At 54.9% G+C, this 26,353-nt stretch overlaps 1 protein-coding gene across 9 annotated transcripts in view; it reads left to right on the top strand.

The window, feature by feature from the left end:
* The window catches only part of MYT1L (myelin transcription factor 1 like), a 293,631-nt gene that overhangs the window by 149,466 nt on the left and 117,812 nt on the right, over positions 1-26,353 (top strand). For 8 of the 9 annotated variants that reach the window (XM_036224409.1, XM_036224413.1, XM_036224412.1 and 5 more), the window contains exon 4: positions 16,936-17,082. The exons of the other annotated variant lie outside the window; for it this stretch is intronic. The gene's annotated coding sequence lies outside the window, so the exon portion shown is untranslated. The remainder of the gene's footprint in view (positions 1-16,935; positions 17,083-26,353) is intronic. 9 annotated transcript variants of the gene reach the window in all.

Genomic DNA, 26,353 nt, shown 5'->3' with positions numbered 1-26,353 from the left:
GGAGCAGGGCGGGGCTGTGTCCCCGGCTGCCACCGGCCTCCGGGGCCCGCGCCCGCTCTCTGCCGCGCGACCCGGTTCCGCCAGGAGAGACGCGCTGGGGAGACGCGCGCGGCGGGCGCCGGCTCTTGGCACCGTCAGCGCAGACCCCGCTGCTGGGCTTCGAAGCTGCGGGTGCCACTTGGTTGCCCCCAGGCTGGAGGGCACACGAGACCCGAGCAAACCCTGCGTCCCTGCTGCCCGTAGCCCTGTCACGGCTGCGCGTCTTGACCGCGGCAGACGAGGTCGTCGGGTCAAGGTGGCGTGTGGGTCCTTTTCCCTTTTTTTTTTATGTCGCCTGGGACGTGGACGGGCCGGATCGTTCCTTTCTGAGAGAGCCGACCTGGACGTTGTCAGACGGTTGACAGAATTCCTGGCCTCAGCCAGCGGGTCCCACAAACACCGCGCCCGCTGCCCTGGCCGCGACATTGGCAGTGCCTCTGGGTGTTGCCGACTGGGCCCTGGAAGCACCGCCCCTGCTGGCCTGGGGCGCGGCAGAGCTCACGGTCCCTAGGCAGCCCCGCAGTCCATTTGTGCTCTGCGTGGACCACGTGATGTCAACCCCGACACGTGTGACTCGCGCGTGGTGGACGTGCCTCGGTCTCTGTGTCACGTCGTTTGCGTTCAGGCTCTTTAGAAAGCATGCGGTGCTGTTGATGTTAACGAGACGCTGTCTCCTGAGAAATAAGTAACGTCGAAAGTCCTTCAGAAAGGAGGCCCACGCGACCTCGCCAGGGCCTGTCTGTCACGGCTGTGTGTGCCTGGCCATGTCCAGCAGGCCATGCTGCCGTGCCTTCGGGACAGTCAGGCCCCTGCACCCCGTCTCCTGCACGAGAGTGTGCGCGCGGACACCCCTCCCCCACTCCCGTGAGGACGCATCGGCCGCGTGGACGCTCTGCCAGCCCTCGCGCTCCGGTGCGCACCGCGGCTGCGCCTTCGGGTCCCTCTGCCCGACCTGGCGTCCGGCTGGGAGGCGGGACATGCACACGCGTGTCTGTGCCCGGCAAGCCCGCCCTGTGCCCCCGGAGAAGCTTCCACGTGAGGGGGTGTGGCAGATGCTGAGCCAGCAAGGCCGGCGCTCGGACGGCCAGGCCTGGGCGGCGCACACCTTCCGGGGGGCGAGGCGGGGACAGGGACGCGGACACGTGGGGAGACGTTCAGAGCAGAGCTCCACCCGCGGGTCGTCCAGCAGTGTGGGAGCTGCCGTGCACACGAACGCCGCTGTCCCCGACGTTTGCCTCGGAACACAGCGGGCTGCCCTCCTGGGGTGCCATGGCGGGGCGCGGCTGGCCACAGGCATGGTCCTCAGGCCGTGGAGGGCCCCCTCCCGGAGGCAGGCCACTTCCCGCCGGGGCCACCAGGCTGAGCGCCCTCTGCCGCCCCGGCACGCCCTGCCCTGGCTGTGGGCGCTGGGCAGCCCCGCACAGGGCCTTCTTTCCTGGGTGCCGCAAGGACCACACCGTGTGGCCGGCTAGGAAATGTCCAACACCAGCAAGTGTCAGGGGTGACGTCAAAGCAGAGGCAAGCAGGGCGAGGGAGAGAAGACACTGGCGGGCGAGCAAGAACTTTCCAGTAAGCTGTGATGCAGAAATTCGTTAGAGAAACCGCACTTTGCTGTGTCGAAGAAGCCGCAGAAAGGAGCAGGAGCAGGAGCTGGTGGCCACGGGCCGCACAACGTCACCTCCGCAGGGCCCCAGGCGGTGTGGGGCAGGCAGCGCCCGAAGGAGAAAGTCGAGAACTGCGGACAGTACAGACTTGTGCCCAGCAAGCGAATCTCCTGCCTCTGCTGAGGACTCTGCTGAGGACGGGGGTCTCCCCGCACGGCACGTGGAAGGTCTGCGTGAACGGGGCCGGGGGCGAGGGCGTCTCGAACTGCATCCAAAGGCAGAGGAGTGGGAGCTGCTGCCCCTGCTCAGGCCCCCTGTGCTCGGAGCGCTGCCCTCACGGCTCGTGTCCCCCAAACAGAAGCCCAGCGAGCACTGGCTGCGCTTCCAAGGCCAGGCGGCCTGACAGCTATGGCCGCGGGGGGCCTGCGGGGGCATCTGAGGGGCTCGGACCCAGGACACGGAACGCGGTGTGCCCGGTGCAAGGAGTGCCAGCCGTGAGGAAGACGATGGGCAGGTCATGGTGGCAGGGTGTCTAGAAGCCAGCAGAGGGGGCAGCCAGCAGCACCGACGAGGCTTCTTGGGGGGCTGAGTGCGGGTGGCCTGCCCACCCCTGGCCAGGAGGGCATGAGGGCCGAGCTCTGGTGACATGAGGCACCTGACGGTTGGCCAGTCAGCTTCGGATGATTCAGTGGCCAGAAAATGGTGTCAGACAGATACAAGTCAGGAACAAAATCACTGTTTAATGTTTGTCATTGCCAAGTCTTCGTGATTAAGAAATGGTCACTAATTCTTAACTGGAAATTTAAATTACAAATGCAACTATGATGTATGCATAAGGCGTCTCTGAAAATCACAGGAGCAGAAAAATACACCCAATTATTGGTGTCCCGCACACACGGCCTGGCCCGCCATCTGTCCTCGTCCAACGGCCGCTGCCGGGCGGTGGGAGCGGGGCCCGCGTGGGAGCCCCGAGCCCCGCTGTGCCTGTGCCGGGCGGTTCCCGCTGGGGGTCGTGATTGGCGAACGTGTCCCACCTGCTTTCAGCCCGGAAGTGTGGCGGCCGTGTGGGGTAGAGTGGCGAGTGCCGAGGGCCGGAAGCCCGTGGCCACCAGGAGTAGAGCCAGGGCGCACGGAGCACACGGGCTTCGCGTCGTCTTCGTTCCGTGAGGTCGCTGAGGCTTCTGGGGGTGGGCCATCCACCGAAAGTCACAGCACTGTGGATGCCAGTGTGGCACAGGAAGCCCTTGGTTAGAGCTCAGAACTCTGTCCCCTCGCTGCGGCCCCCCCACCCTGGCCCCCAGACCTGCAGGAAGACGCCACGAGCAAACACCGCCAGAGGGGCCATCAGCTCCTCTTTACGGACTGAAGAAGAGCTCAGTCCTCTTCCCTGGTTGGCGACCCCGCAGCTGGAGATGCTCAGGCCACTGCCCTGGCGCCCCCAGGGGAATGGCTGACCCACTGCCCGGTGCTTCCGGCCCGGGCGGGGTCTGGTCGGTGAAAACAAGCTCAGTGCCGTCTGGGGCGTCGGTCTGTGTGCATCGATGCTTCCTCCGAAAGCCCGAGCCGCCGAATCAGGTCCACGGACCTCAGTATCTACCTCGGTGGGAGTCCCAGGTGTTTACGGAGGATTCTAGGTAATACTGTACCATTTTACACGTGTGTGCGTGTGCAGGCGTGTGTGACAGGGGTGTCGATCTCGCAACATGCTAATTAATAGATGCCGTCAATTCTTCACGTCCAGCCAATGTGAATTTCAAATGATGCAAATTCTATCAGCTGGAATTCCGTACTTGAGAACCTCCGTTAGGACGAAGTTTACTTTCCCTCCCCCTTTTCTGGCTTATTCCTTCTTACCCCTTAGGTCTCTGTGCGGGTGCTGCTTCTTATGGGGAGTCCTTTCTCACGCCCCAAACCCATCCTTCCGGCGCGAGCCCACAGCATCTCTGGCCTCCCTGCAGCGTTGTGGCGTGAGCCGTACTGTGTGGTGACAACCCCCCGGTGTGTCGGCGTCGCCGCCAGACGGTAAGCATGCTGAGGACAGGGCCGCACCCTGCGTCTGTGTTCACGTGGCGGCTGGGACGCTCGCTGCTGGGCGTCTGAATGGGGGGCCCCGTGACGATCAGCGCCACCTGGCCCGATGGCTCTGGCGCCCGCACGGCAGTTAGATCGGCCAGCAGCCTCTCAGAACCTCGAGTTGGCTTTCTCGCACCCAGCCGGGAGGTGGGGGGCTTCACAGCACGTGGACGTTGTGCCCCACAGCACACGGCATCAGTCTGCGGGGCTGGGTCCTGCTGCCCACGCGCTGGGACCCGAGTATCGCTGTCAGGTCCTGGGCCGCAATCCACGTCCTCTCTTCCGCCGCTATTTTTGACTGCGTCACCTAGCACCGATCACCCCTGCGTGGCGTTCCTGCCATTTCTTACTTTCCAGAGTGTTTTCATCATTTTTTTTTTTATCACCTTCGATCCTCAAAACAATTAGTTGAAAATGCAGGTGAAGTCTAATTATGGATATTCACCGTGCATGGATATTCAAATAGGTGTTAAATGGTTTTTCTTTCCAAGGACACGCGGATAAACGACCGCGTGGATGGAACCGGCGTGCTGGCCCTCGCCCCACGCCCCCTCCGCCTTCGCCTCCTCACGATGGACGTTCTGTCTTGGCTTTCTCACTCTCAGGTTAATGAACAATTGTTCCTGATACTGGGCCGTCTGAGCCTTGTAGACTTGGGAGGAATTCAGAGCTCGGTGAGCACGTGGCCGAGTCCATGCGGTGGGGACGCGCGTGTCCGGTCTCCAGGGCAAAGCGGTTGGGTCCACATCGGATCCCAGGAGGATGAAATAAAAGGAAAATACTCGAAGGCGGAGCCAGGTTTTGTTTGGAATTGTTTTGGTGCCCGTTCATGGCTTCAGGCACTTGGTCTCCTGCATAACCGTGTGTGAGCCAGGCGCAGGGCTGGCCCAAGTGCGCCACCAAGCACGGCGCCTCTGCGCATGGCGGCCGGGCCGGGCGTGAGCTGGCGGGAGGGAAATGGGTGGGCGGGCGAGCGGGCAGACGGTGGGGAAACACGAAGACAGATGCGTCACCCACAAGGGGGTCCGAACCTGCCCTCTGGGGACAGCAGTAAGAATGGCGAGTCCGCCGCGAAGGCCGGTCTCTCCTCCTCCAGTCAGCCTTCCTGCTTCTCTTACAGGACAGCAGGGATGCGGCGGCGGGGACGGGGTGCGGGGGGCTTCGTTACACTCACAGCGGGGAGGGACCCCTTCTCGTAGCCCCCAGGGAGGGGGCTTCGCCAAGCGACTTGTCTCTCACCCTTTCTGCCTGTCTCCGCCTCTGTCTCTGTCTGTCCCTCTCTGTCTCTGTCTGTCCCTCTCTCTGTCTCTGTCTGTCCCTCTCTCTGTGTCTGTCTGTCCCTCTCTCTGTCTCTGTCTGTCCCTCTCTCTGTGTCTGTCTGTCCCTCTCTCCCTGTTGCTGCCTCTGTCACTCTGCCGTTCACTTCTCTCTCTCACACACACATCAGAAAAGGCAAAAAGAACATAGGTATTTGCCTTCAAAACAAAAACCAATTTTAGTATTGGAGCATAAAAGGCAAATCATGATCTCGAAGATGTGACATATTTGGCCAATTTAGTAACATTTTGGAACATTTTCATTCCACTTGAAGATAACATTAGGAAAGAAGACAAGAAAGCAGTAGTTTTCAGAGCTCGCATCAGAGTCAGAAGTTGTTTCCTAAACATCATCAACTCAGCTTTCGGTGTCGGCTAAAACTTAAGCCTGGCCCTGTCTGGCTCTGAGCAGAGGAGGGGTTCCCGGAAGCGCCCTCAGAAGATGTTGGGGTTTCTCCTCTGACCACACGGGTCCTGGATTCCACAGAACCCCAGAGGCGCCTCCTACCCACCCAGGGTCCCGAGAGCCGACGCTTTTTATTAAAGGCTGTGGATTTAGTCGGTTAGGCTTTTCTCAGAAACTGCGCTTCGTCTCGGAGGCAGAACGCTTAGCGCCCTGACTGTGGGCGGCCGCTCCGCGGGCACTGCGGCGGGGCATGCGGCCGGGGGGGCCGATGCGCCGTCACCACCGAGGCTCGCCCCAGGGCTCGGCACGTCCGCTGGCCGTCACCACTGAGGCCCGCCCCAGGGCTCGGCACGTCCGCTGGCTGAGCCACTGCTCTCGATGGCCGCGGCGCTGCGTCCGCTTCGCCACCGCTGTCTCGCGCTCGCCTCCGGCCGGCTCAGCGGCAGGCCCCGCGGAGCCTGCGGCTCGGGGGTGGGGGTGGGGGGGGCGCCAGGCCCAGCGACCGGAAGCAGCCGCGTCGCTCCTGGTTGCAGCGTTTCGGGGAGGCAGAGGCGGAAGCGGCTCGCTGACTCCTCTATCTCCTCTATCCAAATCTATTGCTTTTTTTTTTTTTTTTGGTAATTTGTCAAACACGGAAACAGTCTTTTCTGCTCAGCATTATTGTCTGGTTAAGTATTTTACCAGTTGGCATTCATCTTTTTCCCAAAAATGGGTGTTCTTTTCAACCAAGTAAATTTAAAGATGAAAATATGATTTTTCGTTTTGAGATTTTTTTGCCTGCTTTTGTGCCATTATAGGTGATAAGCCGTACTATTTTTAAATGTTTACTTATTAAGCGTGGGGGTGACGTTGGTTAATGACACTGCGTGTCACAGAGGTTCAGTCCTGTGACACACCATCCGTGCACCGCGCCGTGTGTCCCCACCCGGGCCCTGTCTCCCCCCGTCTCCCTCCATCTCCGTCCATCTCCACGCGTCTGACCCCTTTGCCCTCTTTGTCCCCCCCGGTCCCCACCGCTAACTGCCTTCCCGCAGCCTCTGTCTGCGAGTTTGCTCGTTCGGTTTGTCTGTCGGTCACTTTCTGTTTACGTCGTGCGCAAGTGAAACCGCGTGGCTCTGGCCTCTTTCCGTCTGACTCGCTTCGCCGAGCATGGCACCCCCAGGACCCACCCACGTCGCGAGTGGCAGCATCCGGCCTCCTCTTCTGGCTGAGTGACATGCCATCGCGTGCACGCACCATGGCTTCTTTATCCATCGAGGACATGTAGGGCGCGTCCACGTCTTGGCCACCATGCGTCATGCTGCAGTGACCATAGGGCCACACGTACCCTTACGCATAAATGTTTTCAAAGTCTTCGGCAGGCACCTGGAAGAGCGAGTGCTGGCTCATCAGGTAGCTCTGGCCGTGCTTTCTCGAGGGTCCCCGTGCGGTGTTGCATAGTGGCCGCACCAGTCGCCACCGCCACCGGCCGCGTTCGCGGGCCCCCTTTTCTCCACGTCCTCCCCAGGCTGCTTCCTGTCTTGCTGGCAGTAGCCCCTCTGACGGTGCCAGGTGGTGTCCCTGTGTTGTTTTGATTCGCGTTCCCCTACTAGCTAGTGAAGCCGGCGTCTTTTCCTGTCCGTCGGCCATTTGTATGTCTTCTCAGGAGGGGTGTCTAGTCAGGTCCTCTGCTTGTCTTTAAGTAGGATTGCTCGTGTTTCTTGTGGTTGAGGTGCATGAGTTCTGTATATATTTTGGATCTGAGCCCCTTGTCGGAGGCGTCGTTTGCAAATATCTTCTCCCGCAAGGTGAGTCGCCGCTTTGTTTTGTTGGTAGCTTCTTTTGCTGTGCAGAAACTTTTGAGTTTGATGTCGTCCCATTTATTTATTTTTGCATTTACTTCCCTTGTCTTTGGGGTCAAGTTCATAAAATCCTCTCTGAGACCAAGGTCCACAAATGCAGAACCTATATTTTCTGAAAGGAAATATGACAATTTTTCAGACATTTACCTTAAACTGAGTTGCTCAGGAAATGTTTATAAAGCAAGTGACACATTGCATTTACATTTATTGAAGACACAGGTGCTCACTCTTCAGAACCATAGTTAGTACGAAAACACGCAGAAGAGGTTGCTTGTTGCCTTTTAGTGAATTCTTTCCCCGAGGCACAGGAGCGCCGTGGGCGGCCTGCCACCGCGGGCGTCAGAGCGTCCGGGGTGCATCCCGCCGTGGCACCTCGCTGTCACTCCAGCCCAGTCCTGACTTCCCATTCGCTCCTGATGCCGTGAGTGCGGTGTCATCGTGAGCTCCGGACCTCGCAGCCATGGACTCTCAGAGCATGGCAGACAGAGCAGGGCTCCCAGGTCACCGCCATTCTTTCTGTGGTGGCTGCTAAGGCGCTCTTCGAACCACTGGGCATCAGAGGCCGCAGAGCAGGCCATCGCTCCGGGTGACTCCCGAGGTCCTTTTAGGGTTTCGCATTCTCCGGCACTTCTTCCAGTCCAGCCACGTATTTACTAGGTATGTGTTTCCTCTTGGATATTTTCTGTCCATTTTTTAATTGTATGGTGTATGTTTTTCTTATTTTAGTTTTTTTATCTTCTTTCCACTTTCTGTAAGGTGTCTTGAAAAAAAGTTCTTAATTTCACATTCTCAAATTCATCTATCTTTTCCTTTATTGTCAATGCTCTTGGTGTTTTAAGTTTTTTCTTACTCCAAGACCTAAGAATAAATTCATCTGTATTTTTAGGAGGGGTCTTAAGGTTTTGTTTTTAGTATTTAATTCTTAACCTCTCTTGACCTCGCTTTGTGTAAGACGTGAGGCTCCATAGGTGACCACTCCCCCGGTGGCCCCGTTACCGAGGAGTGGCTCCTGTGTCCTCTTCGAGGTCTGTCGCACAGCGCCACCGCCTGCCACCGGGCCCTTTCCCACCCTCGCCAGCGCCTCGCAGGCCCGGCTCCTGCCGCGGCACGGCAAGTCTCGTTGGCCGTCTTCCCGCCCCGAGTTCCTTCTTCGCAAGTGTTCCATATTCTTGCTTTGCATAAACATCAGGTTTCTTACAAAACCCTTTCGAATTTCCATTGAAATTGCAGTATCTATTAATTTGGGGGAGAATTGACATGCTTATAATATTAAGTCTTCCCAATCGTGATGAGATTTAGCTCTCCGTTGATTTACATCTTCTTTAACATCTCTTAATAAAGTTGTATAATTCTCCCCGTAGAGTTATCACACATCTTGTGTTAAATTTAATGTCTACTTATAATCTCTCAAATGAATGTGAAGGCTTTTCTGAATGATGGTCTCATAAGTGACACAGTGCGTTGCGGCCACCTCTGGCTATTGTCAGTTCTTTGGAGGACACTAGCTGGGGGAGGACAGAACTACAGTGGTTCCTTTTCACTTTTCCTCCCACGGTCGTGGGGCCCCAGGCCTCACCTCCCCCACAGAAGCTGCCCCCGAGTCCCCCCCTGCCAACCCCCGTACCCCTCAGCCATCCTCACTGCCTGGTGCTGCCCTGACTGCTCCTCCTGGAACTGTCTGACCGGAGACCAGTGGGCTCTCTAGTTCAGCCTTTTGTTGAAAATGAGCTTCAAACTTCCTGAAATTCACAGTAAATGCAGGGAATGTTTACGGACAATATCATCTTAACAGTGAAGAAACTGGGACTCGTGAGGCCCAGTAATGAGTGTGTGACCACAGCAGGTGAGCGGCAGGGCCCCAGAGTCTGTGCTGGGAGATGGAGTGAGCGGCCGGCAGGAGCGGACGTGTCTGGGGGCCTCCGGACCCGCCGGGCAGAGCAAGCGCCCCGCGAGCCGCGGTCCTCACTGACGGCCCCACTGCTCCACGCTGGTTTCCACCATGGCACCAGCCCAGTTTAAGGAGGAAAGCGAGACGCGGCTCTCACCCTGCTGCAGGGTCCGATTTTGGTGCCACATTAAACGTTTGAAAAGTGTTTTGGTATTTAAGGACCATAGGCTACATTTTTGGAAATTGGAAGGTCCTCTGGGGAACGCGGCAGTTGAACGGGGCCTAATTAAGTGAGTAGGATTTAAACCGCTACCTTTAGTGGGAAGGAGATGATTTAAGGGGGGGGTGGTGTGGAAGTGACTAAGGCGAGGAAGCGGGAAGATGCACGTTTGCAGGGGGGGAGTCGTCCCTGCAAAACGCGAGGATTTGAGCTTTCTGGCTGTTTTTTGTACTTAATATTCTCTTTCGTTTATAACTTCCGACTAGAGTTCTAGATCGCGCATGTGTGTGTGTGTGAGTTTGATAAACCCTAGCAAATGGTTAAGGTCCAAAAGATGCAGTATTTTTATCATCTAATTAAAAACGCCCCATGCGCCATTGGGGAATAAGTACATGGCCACAGTGGCCCAGGAGCGGTGGCAGACGCTCTGCTGTGACGCCGGGTGAGCTCAGCGCGAGGAGCCGAGGTGGCCGTGTCCTGCCCGTCGCAGGCACTGCGGGAAGCCGCGGAGGGCACAGGGCTGTCCTTCACGCTGGCCGCAGAGCTGCCGCGGCCACCCTGGATGAATAGTGTGAAATGTCAGGACGCGTGGAGGCCGCTGGCCGGTGTGATCACACGGCAGCTCCCTTAGGAAGCGCGCCTCTTGGAAAGGGCTGACGCCCGCGGCACAGTGCCCTGCGTCCAGCTTTGAATTCATTTGTGGCTTCGTATTTAGCCCTTTGAGTATCATAATTAAGGATCTTTATTAACCATTTACTTGACTGTTACAGCTATTACTGTAACTTTCTTAATTTTGATTTTATACATCTAAGCCATTTTAATTTAAATCATTTCATATTTTATCATGAAAGGTAATGGGGAAAAGTTATTTAATCGAAAAATATTGCTTTTCAACGAGCTTCTCTGAAGTGTGTTTATTTTGCTAAGAAGGAAACCTCCGGGTCTCCGCCCGCGCAGAGCCCATTCGCTGCTTGGCGTGTCCCGCATCAGGGGTCTCGCCTGAAGAGGCGCAAGGCCATCGGAACTGAGGCTCCGCCTGTTACTCGGATCTCACATGGGATCACGTCGAAAAGAAGCAAACCGCCCGAAAAGCGTGTCCGCGTCCCCGCCCTGAGCACAGACCCTGGCCGTGCCCGGGAGCGTCGCGGTCACCTCCTCCGCGCCGCCGCTGCGCTCGTCTTATCATAATAGCATGTTCATTACTCAAACGCAGGAACATGTGCCCCTCTAAGGGCATTAAAGTCGCGTCTACGTCACGTGGGTCCAGAAGGCGGCGCCGCCGACGGCGCAGCACGTGCGCGTCCTCCTGGTCCGCGCACGCGGCCGCACTCGGTGGGGGCTGCGTGAGGAAGGTGACAGCCCGGTAAGAACCGCATGCGTGGGACTCGCGCCCTGAGTGCGGAGCGACCGACTACAAGCCAGAGGGCAAATGTGGCCACGCGAAGCCGAACAGATCTCGCGAATCGCCAAAGATGGCAAAGAACCAACCTTAAGCTGCCGGTCTAGGGCGTGGAGTGGCCGAGAGAGGGCTCCGCAGTGAGGGATGCCGGCGAAGAGCCAGCAGATCGCCGCCACTTCACGAACCAGGGAAGCGACGGGAAGCGCGCCCCCGCGCCCCCAGCAGGGAGGCGCCGCCCCGTCCACAGACACAGGGACAAAGGGGAAACGCCAGGCGGAGGAAAGGGAAACTGCGCGAGAAGCGAGGGGAGCCCGCACCCGCCCGCCCGGGGAGGACGGGCGGCTCCGCAGGGCGACCCGCGAGAGGACGGCGCTGGGCGCTCCGGGCGCGGACGCTGGGGTCAGCACGGCCCCGTGGAAGGGGCGAGCGGGTGAAGCGGAGACGCCGGGTCGGGGGGGAAGGGGAAGGCGGAAAACAGGAAGAGCGGAGGGCGCTCGCCGGTGGGACCGGCGCCCCGATGGTGAGCGCTGCAGGAAGACGCAGAGGCGGGAGCGGCGGCGCGAGGAGACCGTCCCGAGGCCCCGCGGAGCGCTCGGCAGGCCTGGGCCGCCCGCCCGTCCCTGGGAGACCTCAGGACGCGGGGACCTGGGCACCGAGGGCGGACGAGTCACCCAGCGGCCTCGAGGCGCAGAGACAGTGGGGAGGGCGGCAAGACTCCAATCCCGATTCTTTGCTCAAACAAATAAATATTGAAGAAACCGTTAAAAAAATGGTCTCCCAAGAACCTGTCCTCAGGGAGCTGTGGGTGAGGCCTTCGCCCAAGAACCAGGGAGACAGGAGAGGCGGTGAAGAGCAGGTGGGTCACCAGAGCCCGGGGTGGCAGTGAAGGCGTCCTGAGCTCCTCGGGGTGAGCCAGGCCAGCTGGAGCACCGGCAGCTCTCCTGGGACTTCCTCCAGGGTGCCAGGTGGGGGCGAGGGGAGACTGCTCGCCTAGGAGGGAGTTGGGGCTCAGCGCGTGACTCACATGCAGGGAAGTGGCAGACGCCCCACGTGGCTGTCCGCGGAGGGAGGACGCGCGGGGCGGATGAGGGGCGGAGTGAAGCAGCCCCCTGTCAGCCACACTGTCCCTTAACACGCCAATGTAATGCTCCGTGCGACCACTGGGGGGCAGGAAGCGTGTGGCGAGTCGGAGTGGGCGGGCGCGGTGGGGTGTGGGCTGGTAGCTGGGTCCTGGTGCGGCAGAGCCCAGTGGCAGAGATAACAGTCACCTGTCTAGGGGGCAGAGGTACATGCCAGAAGAAATGGCTGAAAGAGTCGGAACCTTCCCCTCTGGGGAGCTGGGAATAACGTGGGGTGGCGTTTGGGGAGCTCTGCTCTCATGACAAGCCAGAGAGCGCTGTGTGCCCCTTTGGCTGTGAGTCTGCATCACGTCAATGAGAACACATGTTTTAAAATCTGTGCTTCCTGTTCATCGTGGTGGCTCATAGCTGCAGCGCTCAGACCACCGCCGGCCCGCACTCAGGTTCGAGTCTGTGCAGCGCTGCCCGGGGCCCAGATGGCCGGGGGCGGAGGTGGGGGCTGGCTGAGCAGGAGTCGGAGTGGACAGTACAGGGCTCAGGAGAACACTGCCCGCCCTGCTGGTGACACACGTACTGGCTCCTGGGTGGCAGAGGTTCCCAAGGAGTGGACGGGTCCCATCTGGGGTGCTCAGGGTTGCCGCAGGGGTCCATGTTAGCAAAGGCCCAAACATAGCTGTTTCGACGTCTGTATTTAAAACCCGTAACATAAGTATAGTCTTTGTTCCCACCGCAACTGCTGGGAGGGGCTCCCCCTGGGAATCTGGTTTGTAGGCGGCCACGGCGGTTCCTGGAAGTCGGCGGGGCGCTCAGGGCCGGCCCTCAGCTCTGCGTCCTTCGGCCCAGCAGCCTGTGTGGCCGGTCCGCAGTGCCCAGCCGCCTCCAGCGCAGAGCCAGACACTGTCCAAGCCGTGTAGCCATGCGCCATTAGTAAACCCAGGAAGCATAAAATACAAATGAGTAAGGAGCAAATTCGTCTCAAAATGCTCTCTGCCAGCTCTGTGAGTTACATTCACATGATCAGATTTCTTGTATTGCAGATCATCTATTTCTCTGATATTTAAAAATCTATATTAAAAGGGAAAATAATATAGAGTGAAAATTATATCAAAGTAGCTTTTAACATAATGAGAATAAAGATAACTCCATTATATGCTATGTGGAGAAATATCAGCCTGAGATAAACTTTTCTACCCCATCATTTGAAAATTTAGAAAAAGAACAAGAGAAAGAAGGAAGGGACGGAGGGCGGAGAAGCAGAGAGGAAACTGAACACGTCTGGTTTTCTTGAGCCCCAATGCAAACAGTTCAAACCGAAGGTCACCTATGCCTATTTTTCACGAGAATATATACTATGAACTTTCAGTCTCTCTCTTAATATATAATCAGTCTAAAAACAAACATGAACTAAGCAATCATACTTGAACTTGGGGACAAATAATACTTTATTTAGTACATAACTGATCTAAAGTGATTTGAACAGTACATGTGGAAAGTCAAAATCTGTCTTATATTGCAAATGTTAATTAAAAAGTTAAAAGAATGTGATAATACAATCACTAATAACACGCTGATTGAAACAAAGTGTGTACTTGCTCATTCCCCGCATTTGTGCAGCGTCTGTTCTGTGCCAGCCATCATGGAGTGTTGTTTTTTCAGTGGAGGACGATGGAAGATAATTGCATAAACATATAAACATATGATCCATAAAGGAAAAATTGATGAATTGGACTTCATCAAAATTAGAACTTTTGCTCCGCACTGCACCCTACGACAACAAAAAGAAAAGCAGCAAACGGGGGACACGTTCAGCACAGGACTAGTTTCTAGGATGCACAGCTATCTCTCAAAATTCAATAGTTAAAAAAGTCCAGTTAGAAAATGAGCAAAAGACATGGACAGACATTTCACCTAAGAGGACGCACATGCACACAGCAAGCTAGCCATGAAAAGATGTTCCACATCACTGGCCCTTAGGAGAATGCAAAGCAAACTCACCATGAGATACCTGCACGCTCCTGTCAAAATGGCTGAAATAAAAATAGTGATGACAAATGTTCAGCTTTATTCAAAATAGTCCAAGACTGCGAACAACCCCGATGTCCTTCAGCAGGTGCACAGGTCAAACTGTGGCCCCTGCGTACCATGCGCTTCTGCTCAGCAGTGAAGGGGAACCAGCTGCCAACACACGTGACAGCCTGGATGGGTCCTCAGAAAACAGGGCTGAAGGGAAAATCCAATCCCCGACAGCTACAGACTCTGCAGTCCCATTTATAGAACATTTATGTTCTCACTGAGGTGTGACCGACACGTAACAGTCCATTGGTTTCAGGCGTACAGCGTGATGATTCGATATTTGTCTGTACTGGGAAACGGTCACCACAGTCTAGGTGACACCTGTCACCACACGTAGCTGCACGTGCTTCTTCCGATGACCTTTCAGACACGCGGCATGGTGGCGTCACCGTGCTGTGCTCACACCCCCAAGGCTTGTCTTATAATCGGACGGTCGCACCCTCCGAGCCCCTTTACGCACGTCGCCCACCCCGCCCCTCACCCTGGCAACCACCATTCTGTTAGCTATTTTATAGAACATTCTCGGAATGACAAAATTATAGAAACGAGGAACAGATTAGGGGTACAGGAAGAACAGTGTACGTGGTTTAAACAGGGAACACAGGGCCCCTTGTGGTGATGGCTGTTCTGAGTCTTGGCTGTGGTAGGGGACACATAGACCTACACAGTGATAAAATGACAGAATTACACACACACACACACACACACGCACACACACGTGCGAGTGCAAGTGAAACTTGGAACTCTGAACATGATCAGTGGAATGAATCAAGGCCGATGTCCTGGCTGTGATGACGTCCCACGGTTTTGCGAGGTGCTGTTTTTGGGGTGCACTGAGTTAAGGGGACGTGGGAGCATACTATTATTTCTACCAGTTGTATATGAATCTGCAACCATCTCAAAACAAGCAATTTAACACAAAGAAAAATGTGTGGTAGCGTTTCACAGATTGACAAATGCCATTAAAGAGCCCGCCTCTTCTCATCCGAGTGACGGTGGAGGGGAGGAAGGTGTCAACACAGCTCCGGCCGAGGCCGGTGTGGCCGAGTCTGCGAAGGCTCTACTGCCAGGCCAGTCTGTGTTTGAAACTAAGTTCCCTGACGCGCGCTTCGTTAGAGCCCAGCCTAGGAATTCCACTGTAAATTATCACGAGCAGGGGACTGACAGAAAGCTGCCGGCGGCCGGAGCCGTGGGCACAGAACCCTTCATTCCAGACCCGGACGCTCACTCGGCGGGCGGTTCTGTGAATTCGCACGTAGCGGGGAAGGTGTGCTGTTTGTTAAAAGAGTAATCAGCTCCGTTCGTTTCATTCTATTCTTTAAAATTCTACTTTTAAAAAGAAATGTCTATTTTACGTACCAATTGTTTTAAGTCAGAATATATGCGCACGTTTAGTAAGACGCGTCAAGCCCCTTCGAGGGCGTCTAGCCCGGCGTACATCTGTCAGTTTCCACGTAAATGACTCCGGCGGGGTGCACCGGGGGGCAGAGGCGCAGCTGCACCCTAACCAGCGCCCCTTCGCCCGCCAGGGGGCCGGTGTCTTGAGTTTGCGGGTGTGCCACAGCGTCTTTAGGTTCAGGAACACCAGGAAAGGAACAGTCACCTTGTCACCCGAGGATGGGAGGACAGAGATGGTGACATTTGGAGGAGCAGCCGCCATGAGAAGCTGAGCAGGGCGCAGTGTTCCACGTGGGAGGTGAGAAGGGCGTTTCAGCCCCCGGAGCTGGCAGCGTGTGCGTGGGCCACAGAGCACGTGCCAGATGACACCTGTCATCTCGTCCAGAGTTCTATTTTGTACATACTTGTCACTTTAACAGAAAACCTGACTGTTTTTAGATGTGTGTGCTGTCAGGACACCAGGCTGCCCCTCGGGTCGGCGTGGAGTTTCTGGGGCTTCTTCTTTGCCACCTTCTGAGATCCACGAGGGTTCCCCAAAATGATGACGCCCCACGTGATTAATCTGAAGAGCATTACAAAGCGCTTCAAGTGACAGGGGTGAATTTCTAGGATTACCAGACGAGCACGACTTTGTGTGAATTAATGTAATAATATTGTGCTGAAGTGCGCGTGTTTTAACAGCGTTGGCAGTCCACCAGGTGGGGTGGCTCCGTCTTTAGCATCCGATGTCCTGACTCTCACTCATTCAGTGGCTTTGCTTTATGTTGGCTCATTAATGAGATTTATTTATTTAATTTGTCTATTTGATGTTCTCCATATAGTGGGAATTAACATACGTTTTCATAAAACCACTATATTGAATACTATCCAAACCATTTTTAGCCAATTTAGTAAGTAATATCTCAGAATGTATTCAAAATGACCATGCCTACTATATAAATATTAATCATAGAAATTATGCATTAGACTCATTTTAAACGCTATACTTGGATGTGCCTTTATAGTTACAACAAATCAAAATTTATTATTTAAGAGGTTGTATTTCGTTTTCTTTTTTAATTAGCAATATGCTCTTATAAAGTCTTTTAGATAGAAAGGACTGTAGCGTATTTACTGTCTTTTGAGCAGAGAAGGACAAAAATAAAAACACATATGACAACCTGCTGATGAGAAAAGCCATGTATTTATGTAGATACACACACACACACACACACACACACACACACTTCTCTAATTGGCTTCTAAATGTTACATGCTGCCTTAATACTTTTTAGACTCAATCGCAAAAATAACTCTTACACTTAGTTTTATAAGAATATGATGTTTACAGTTGGTGTAATTTTTACATCACAGGCAGTTATGTAGCTTTCTCAAGGAATTTTCTAGAGCGCATCATTTATCAGAAGGTAATTGGTTGTGGTGTGGAGCGGTTGTCCCCGTGGCCCTCCCTGTGGCATCTGTCTGCGTCTGGGCACTTCCTGGTTATTATTACCCTGCCTCCTTCAAGTGCAAATCTCCCTGATCAGCACACCCTTAGGTAGGAATTTTGTTGCCTTATGAATAGCAACCTCATTTTTCTGCCGTTTTATTTTTCTCTAGAGTGACCCACATCTGGCGGAAGAGGGAAAAAATGTAGTCTTCGAATCTGATCAAGTGTTCGCATCTCTCAAATTATCAGCAACACTCTGTCAAGAGAGGTTCTGGTCGGTCCCGCAGACACATGGCTGCCTGGGGAGACACGTGAAGGTAATGACTCCGCCTGCGTCAGGCTTCCATGCAGCCGATGCCTCGTACGTGTGCCTTAAAATACCTTCGAAAAAGCGTAAAGATGGGATTGTGAATGGCGGGTGTTTTATTTGCGAAAGAGTGCAATGTCCTTTAATTTTAATTAAAAGAATCTCAGTGTAACGTCAGATTTTATAACGTGTTGGGGAACAGAGACTCAGGTAGCCTTCTGTTCTCCACTCACATAACCGAAAGCTAATTTCAAAGCCGCGTCACCAGGCCCGCTTGCCCTCGGCGGCAGCGGTACGGGCGCTGCTTTGCGGAATGCCCTTCAAAGCCAGATCCCTCTCCACACACAGTTCTATTCAGGGACATTCTCTTTTTAAAGAAATTAAGCAGGCCTTTAATCAGGGCTCCATTCGCATGGCCCGAGGTCCTCCCAGGCTGCTGCCAGGCCCGGCTGATAGGCCTCCCGCCCCCCAGGCCATGCTCTTTGTCAGGTGATTGTGAGGCTCCTTTTTAAAGAATTCGTTAAGTTGTAGTAAAATATGTGTAACATAAAATTTGCTGTTTTAACTATTTTTACTTGTATGGTTCGATGGCATTAGGTTCACTTGCACGGCCGTCACCACCGTCACCTCCAAAACAGTCGTCACCTTCCCGAGCTCATTCTCCCCACTAAGCCGTCGCGAGCAGCCGCCGCGGCACGTTCTGTCGCTGTGCGTCTGGCCGCCCCGGTTCCCCCTGTGACTGGTCACGCAGTGTCTGTGACGGGCTCATCTCATCCCGCCGTGCTGTCAGGGTTCTCGCCCGCTGGAGCGTGTCTGAAATTCCCTCCTCTTTCGGGCTGAACGACATTTCATCGCCCGCGTAGAGCATGCTCCGCGTGTCCGTTCGCCCGTCCGCGCTTCCGCCTTCCGGCTCCTGTGAGCGGCGCCGCCGGCACACGGGCGTGCGGACGCGCGGTCGAGCCCTGCTCCCGGTGCTGCCGAGCGTACGGCCGGAAGTGGGCTTGCTGGATCGCACGCTGGTTCCACTTTTAATTTTTTGAGAAACTGCCGTCCTGCGTGCCATAGCACCTGCACTGCTGTGCCTCTCCGGCGCGGGGTTCCCATTTCTTCTCGTCGTCACCAGCACTTGTCGCTCTCTGTTTCTGTTTTTTTTTTCATTTTGTTTTCCATGATAGCCATCCTAATGGGTATGCAATGGCATCTCATGGGGTTCTGATTGCATTGCCCTCGCGATCGGTGACGTCAACCATCTTTTCAAATGCTTTTTGACCGCGTGTATGTCTTCTTTGGATAAATGTCTGGTCAAGTCTTTTGCCTTAATTAAGTAGTTTTGTTGCTGGTGAGTTACAGGGCTTGTTTATGTATCCTGGATATTGTCAGATATATGACTTGCAAATATTTCCTCCCACTCCATGGTTTGCCTTTTCAATTGGAAGTGTCCTTCGATGCACAACAGTTTTGATTTTGATGAAGTTCAATTTATTTTCCTTTTGTTGCCTGTGCTTTCGTGCCGTATCACTGCCAAATCCAAGGCCATGAAGATTTCCTCTATATTTTCTTCTAAGAGTTCTATAGTTTTAACTCTTATATTTAGAGATGGCCCATTTTGAGTTAATTTTTAGTTTTGATATTTTATGTGGTGTAATAAGGGTCCATCCTCATTCTTTTGTACGTAGAGACCCATTTTCCACCACCATTGTTGAGAAGACGGTTCTTTCCCCCTGAATGGACTAGGCTTCCATGTGGGAAACACTCGGCCGTACCCGTGAGGCCGTCTTTGTGGATTCTCTGTTCTGAGTTTTGTCTGTGTGTCTGTCTTTATGCTGGTGCCATGCTGTTCTGATTACCACAGCTTTGTTGTAAATTTTGAAACTAGGAAGTATGAGACCTCTAACTTTGTTCTTCTTCAAGACTGTTTTGGCCTTGAGATTCCATATGATTTTTAGGACGAATCTTTCTGTTTCTGCAGGGTTGACATTGGGATTTGGATTGGGATTGGATTGAATCTATAGGTCACATGGCTAAGTTTCTTAATGAAACAGAAATAGAGGTTTTTATACTTTATAGTAGTGAATTTCTCATCCAATTTGAACATGGACCATACCTTAACTAATTCTTTTTTTTGGTTTAAAAAAATTCAAATTTTATTATAGTTTTTTTTTTTCTGAGCCTGTTCTGATGAACAATAAGCAATCATATAGGACAGTGTTTTATAAAATCTCCACTGAGGATGAAGATACAGTTTTTTTTTTTAATTTCTTAAAACTCAACCTTTTGAAGGTTTTTATTCTCCAGCAACGATCCCTTAGCAGAAAGGCACCTGTGTCAGGTACCATTTCACACAATCTCTGCCATCAGGGTGAGCTCTGTGGTGTGCAGGAGTTCATTGTTTCTGAAGAGAAATGATGAGATGGGAAACTCAGATCTTGGGGGCATCACCTGGGACCGGTCAGTGTTGGTGGCGTGGAGAATCATGGTTGGCATTAGTGGCGTGGAGAGTGGCGTGGAGAGTCATGGTTGGCGTTCGTGGCGTGGAGAGTCACTGATGCCTCAGCAGGTGCGGGTGGTCTTGCACAGGATACGGAGGAATTCTGTTCAGGGATCCAACTTTGCCGCCAACTACTCCAAGGAGCCTTCGGATTCCACTTGCTGCTGCGAGTTACCTCCCAGCGGGATAAAGGTATTCAGAAGTTAATAGAGAAAGATGTAACAAAAAACTGTGAGAACAGGCTTTGATCACAACTACCTTTTCCTGTCACAGATACCAAGGAACAATTGTGTATTAATCATTTTTTTGTTAGTTTCTCATTCATTCGACACCATTGAGTATGCGTTTAGTGCTAGAAACTCTGCTGGTCTTGGAGGTGTGCAAGCTAACGCGACAGACATGGTCACTGCCCTCAGGGAATTCACCAGCGAACAGCACAGGTGCGGGGCCCGCCGGGCACAGGTGCGGGGGCCCGCCAGGCATAGGTGCGGGGCCCCGCCGGGCACAGGTGGGGGCCCCGCCGGGCACAGGTGCGGGGCCCGCCGGGCACAGGTGCGGGGGCCCGCCGGGCACAGGTGGGGGGCCCGCCGGGCACAGGTGGGGGCCCGCCGGGCCCTCCTCGGTGCTGTCACGCCTCGTCCCTGTCTCGCCCGGAGCCGTGCACACTCCCTGTCCCCCGTGGGGCACTCAGCCACTGCTCACTGAATCAGCAGACACCTGGTGAGCTGGCTTAGGAGGACACAGATGAGATCAGAGGGGTCGACGATGTCTTTGCAGAGGAGGGGACCCCAAAACTGGGTCTCGAAAGATTAGTTCACCCGACGGATAAATCCGCGATGGCTCACACGGTGGGAGGGAAACAGAGCGCGCGGAGGCGGGAGGTCGGGCCGCGCCATGGCTGCCTGGGGCCGGAGCGCACGGCTGCATGTGGGAAGGACTTCACCCGGCGACTCGGGGTTGGGGTTCTGGGATGTGACGTGCGCCGTGTGGCTCCCGCGGTCCACAGGAGGGTCAGCGCTGGTGCTGCGGGCCGTTGCTGCACACGGGGCGTGCAGAGCGGCCCCCGCAGGGCCCCGCGCCTGCTGTCCCTCCGGCCCTCACCCCTCTGCCCGCCGCCCAGCCTGTCGCCGGCGCCCGGAGTTCCTGCGTCTGCCGGCCAGGGTCCCCACGTTGCTGCCCTCCTGCAGCGGGTCAGACTCGAGGCTCCTAGGGCGGCTCCCGCGTCGGTCGGGCTCCAGACCGCGCCTGGAAGCCAGAGGCACCGGGGGAGGGGCGCGTCCTGCCGGAAGCCATCGCCCAGCGGCCGCCGTGGGCGCCGCCCAGTCCTGCGTCCTTCGCGTGCCCAGGCCCGCCTTGCCCTGTGGCTCCCCTCTGGCCCCCGTGCGTCACGTGGCCCGTCACAGCAGCCAGCTTCGTTTAGCAGCCTCGGTAAGACCCAGGACTCTGGGTCTGACTCTTCCGGGAGAAATAAAAGTGCCATAGAACAAGATTTAGATTTAGGACAGTTTTTTGTCCTGCGTGTCCCAATTAGCCACTATGATTGCCGAGCCGGGAGCACCTGTGGCTCTCTGCAGCTGGCTCTCTAGGAAATCCAATTTCCTCTGAACTGGAGCCCGAAGACAAAATCACACTCTGCATCCAATTTCCATGCTAAAGACTTTACTTAAAATAAAATCAATATCTGTTTCCCAAAAAACTTCCTGAATTGTGTTCTGAGTGGCGACTGTTTTGAAGAAAAGTGTGCCATGGATCCAGAGGGCGGGCTCTGCTGAAATAGCTCCCGCTTCATAAATCTGCGCTTGTCGACCCTTCGAAACAAATTTATCTAGAAAGCTAACAAAGGCCATTACGTTCTTCCTCCTTCCTCTGCTGCCACAACCATTCGTATGCCTTTGGGCGGATTCCATCAAAGTCTTACTTTCTGCATAAAACAGGGACAGAAGGGCTATATGAAGGTCAAGTGAGATGCACTGCATGAAAAGAAGGTAAACGACAAACGATAATAGTCGCTACATGTTGAGTGTCCACCACACCAAGCTCGGTTGGGAACGTGCCCGTCTACGTATACCATTTAGTCCTCAAAACGCCCGATGAGACTGGTCACATTTCCATCCATATTCTCATCCATAATTTATATTAGAGGAAACCGATGAGCAGACAAGATGAGTCATCGGTCTGACAGGCGCAGTTAGTAAGAGGCGCAGATGGGATTCAGACCTAGGCAGGCGATTTCGTTCCCGAGCCGATGCCCTCGGCTTCGGGGCGGCCTCCGCCGTGTCCCCACGCGGGCGGCACGCGTCCTCGCGGTTGGCTCGGGGCCACTCGGACCCACAGCGCGCAGTATTCGCGCGTGCAGGTGATGCGGGAGGTTTATTTATAAGTGCATAATGTAAATGCGTTGCCCATAAAGGTACACCTGTACAAATACGTGTGCAAATACGTTTATAGATAAACACATCGATTATATATAATACATTAAATTATATGTGAATAGAAATGTGTAGATGTGTGTTAACATGTTATATACATTGTGCGTGTGTACACATGCACACCACGAATTTGCGAAACTGCCAGATCGACACTACATCACAGCATTTTTCCTAATAGTGCAATGTTACTAATACAACTTTACATACACCTTTTTCCGGAAAACATCCAAATAATTTTGAGCCATTTTTGTCAAGGTCATCTCTAACTCATGAAACAATGGCTTTCAACTGTTTTTATCGTAATTTATTCATATTGCTTAAGCAGTAATGGCTACGGCTTTCCTCATCCTTCATCGTAACAATGTATTTTACAATGTGACGCTATTTACAACGTGCTTCAATATTTCTGGTGTTTGGATTAGGAAACAAGTTCGCGTCCTTCGTGACCTGTGATGTCAAAGCCTGGGACTGCTGTCTTTGGGAAAGGGGTGCAAATGCTGACCCCGGTTCTCCTGCCCCAGAGTGGGGTAGAAGTCACACATCATGACGTCTCACTCTTTCCAACAGACGACCATCATCTCTGTCAGCGGTGTCTTGACTGAAGTGACGTTGGGATGCAGGCGAGGTCACGTGGGTCACAGGTCACGTGGAGGGACTCGCATGTAGGGACGGCCGTATATTACAACAGGCTTTAGACGTCGGGGTCCCCTGGGAGGCAGACGTCAGGAGGTCGCAGAGAGGAGCTTCTCTCTGCTCTGTGAGCGTCCTGCCGCCAGGGATGGAGGTGCTGCGCGGGCCCTGGCCGTGTGTGCGCATCCTCTGTGCTCGCTGTGGGTGGCTGGGAGACGGTGGGGGCCCAGTGCCGCCTCCGTCCCGCAGATCCGGGAAGCTTCAGGGTGACGCGGGTTTTCTGTGCGTGGACTTCAGAGCCCAAACGCCCCCGCTGACTCTTTCCCCTTGCCATAGGGCTGGGGTGCCTCCTAGTCCGGACGCCTGGGGAGCACAGCCTTTCGCTAAAGCTACATTGAAACTCAGTGGTCTCTAGGGCAGCCGGCTCGGCTCCTGACCTGGTCAGAACTGCTTTAGTAGTTTCGGGCTGGAAGAGGAGGAAGGGGATGATGGGGGAGCATGCTGAAGTCACCCTTGAGCCACTGTACCAGTTGCTCTGAGCATCAGACTCCGCGTCATAAATTTATCAAAAAGCACAGAACAGAACCGCTTATCGAGCAGGTGCTGAGTGCCTTGCGTTCGGCTCAGTGCTGTGCCTGCGGCATGGCGCCCTGGGAACTCTGTACCACGCAGCAGGGACTCTGCAGATTCCCTCTGCAAATAAAAGACATAATCATCCGCTAAAAATCTGTGACTGGCAAGCCACCCGTGGACTCCGGCCTTGCTGGGAGATCTTATTACGGTTTAAGCTCAGTGCTGACCATCATTTCCGTACTTCCTTCCCAATAATAGTTTACGTTCTCCCCCCGAGTCTTAATTTTTATTGGACAAAAAGATCGTGCACCATCTTATTTATAAACATCTACCATTGTTTGATGTTTGGAAAAGCACATTCTGCTTAAATGACTAGTAACATCTTCCATTTGTCTGCTGTCAACAATCCCTCCTATGTGTAGTTAGCCAAATGTTGTGCTGTCATACAAAGGTAGTGTGTTGAATTTTTAAATTTCATTCAGAACAATGGAAAGTCGATTCGGTATCCTAAGACTTGTACAATGTGTCAGCCAAAGAATATTAATATTTAGTGATGTATAATCTTTCTCCTTGCTCCTGAAGGAGAATGTTCATGCAGCCATATTCCACAGAAGGTCCTAGAATGGACATTGGCAATACGTTGTTTTTTTATTTTGGGGAGGAAATACAAGTATCCTCAAGTGTATTATTTTCATTAGCCCTGTGGGCATGCTCTGCTTTAATTGGGATAAAAACCATATTATCCCTTATTGCATAGGTAGCTTTCACGAACAGTTTAAATCCGATGCAAAATTTGTGACTAGAGGTTAATAGATATTTACCAAAGAATGATGAATAACATATACAGTGTTGACGCAAACCCGGGCTTGCCCAGACCGGTTCCGAGACCCGGCACAAGCTGACTGACCTCTGAGTGCCTCCGTTTCCTTTTCGGCGTGTCGGGGGTCAGCATGGCGTGTTGACCCGAGAGGGGTGGAGACAGCCTAACTCTTCGCCGGGAAGACACTGGTTGAGCCGTTATGCTGCCTTTGCGGGCACGAGCGAGGGAGCCCGTGCGAAGCGGCCCGCGCATACCGTGAACCACGCGCAGGGTTCGCGTCGCGTGTGTGAAGAGCAGGATGCCACGCTGATGCTCATCGGTGCCTCGCACGTCGGGGGGCACCACGGTCACCGCAGAGGGAAGGACTCCGGTGACGGGGCGGAGGCGCTCCCTCGCCTGGGACGCGTTTCATCCCGTAGGAATGACGTCCCTCATGCGTCACGGTTAAAGCCATGCGTCTAGGCATCACATAGTCACGCGCAGGCCCCTGCATGGGGCCCCCAGAGAGTCCCACACAGACCGCAGAGGGCCGCGGCCCTGTGGCGCAGACACTCCCACACAGGCGACGTGCGGGGACAGGCCGACGGAATGGCGGGGCGGTCCGCGGGAAAGAAGGGAGGTGTCCCAGAGAGCCAGATGTAGGGACGCAGGGGACACAGAGGTCCCCCAGCACGGGCAGAGGCGCCGAAGGCAGGACACATGGGGCTGTCTGGGCCGCTCTGAGTCCCTGCGCGCAGCGTACAACTGTGTGAGCGGTCGGCGGGAAACGGGGTCAGTGAGCTGTCAGGGTCCTGCTGAGAACCCCTGGCTGCTCTCCTGTGAGGGAACCGAGGCGCGTGCCGGGAGGCGGGTCCACGCGCAGCGCACGGTGCGTTTTCTCGGACCTCCTGCACCCAGGGCAGGTGGCGGGACGCGGACCTGCGTTGTTCAGAGCGCGCACGGGTTCCGGCGCCCCCGGCCCCTGCATGTGCGCATGCACACGCACACACATGCACACATGCACGCACACACACGCACACTCACACACATGCACGCACGCACACGCACACTCACGCACATGCACACACGCACGCACATGCACACATACACGCACGCACACGCACACTCACGCACATGCACGCACGCACACGCACACTCACACACATGCACACATGCACGCACACACACGCACACTCACACACATGCACGCACGCACACGCACACTCACGCACATGCACACACGCACGCACATGCACACATACGCACACGCACACTCACGCACACGCACGCACATGCACACATGCACGCACGCACACGCACACGCACGCACATGCACACGCACGCACGCTCTGCTCGGAGGGAGCCTCCCCGCGCGGCTCCCCAGGCCGCTGCAGCAGCCCCCCGAGGGCCGGCAGGGCCGCGGTGCCCGCGAGCAGCCGCCCCGGAACTGCGCTGTCCGCGCGGTGAGGGATGAGGCTGCGCCTCGCGCCGTTGCGTCGCGCGGGAGAGCTGCGCGCTCCCTGTCCTCAGTGCTGGCGGGGCCGCTGGCCCGCGTCCCACTGCGGGAGGGGGAAGCCCGTGCCTCGCGTGCCTTCTCCATCCCTCGCTGAGGGCGTCGTTCCCTCGGTCTGGGGCTGGCCGTGGTATGTCACCGCGTGCCTCGTGCTGGAGCTGCTGGCGCTCTTCATTTACATGGAAATGGACCATCAACAGGGTTCTGAACTCACATGTTTAAACACCACCTACTTGTGCCATCATCCTCGCAAGAACAGAGATCCAATTAGTGCCGCCGATCCAACAAGTCTCCATGTGTCTGTCAGTTGTACCTGCTGCGAATGTCGCTCTGTTCGGTGATAACGGGGCTTGCGTCCCAAAATGGAGGTGGGGGTAGTGGGATGGGAACGCCGCGTCCTTGTTGTGAACCGAATTATTTAAAGCGACGACAGACACCGATCCTTTTAAAGGGCCACCACACATAGAATGCTAGGACTGGACTGGGCCCTGTCCTCCGTGGCCATCCCTCCGCCCAGCCTGTTACATGTGGGTCCATTTGTCCTGCCAGTGCCGGCGATTCGGGGGAGCTGGAGTCGCCCCAAGGACAGCACCTCGAACACTGAGCAGCCGTAGCTGCACCCGTGTCTGAGGCGGGGAATGCAGCCCTTCTAAGGCCAGCGGGACACTTCGGGGTATTGTTTTGGACGCACGCCACCACGTGTGGACATGCACGTGTACGTGTCAGACAGTCGCCAGCATGCTATGGCGCAGAAATGCCTCGTGTGGGCGCAGTTCGGGACAGAGGTGCCCTCTCTCTGCGGACACCAGGAGCAGGGCCTTTACTGGGAGGTACTGAATGCCCGGATGC

Source organism: Rousettus aegyptiacus, unplaced genomic scaffold (genome assembly GCF_014176215.1).
Source record: "Rousettus aegyptiacus isolate mRouAeg1 unplaced genomic scaffold, mRouAeg1.p scaffold_m13_p_7, whole genome shotgun sequence".
Lineage (NCBI taxonomy): Eukaryota > Metazoa > Chordata > Mammalia > Chiroptera > Pteropodidae > Rousettus > Rousettus aegyptiacus.
Note: the sequence above shows the minus strand (reverse complement) of the source record. Positions and strands in the feature narration are given on the sequence as shown.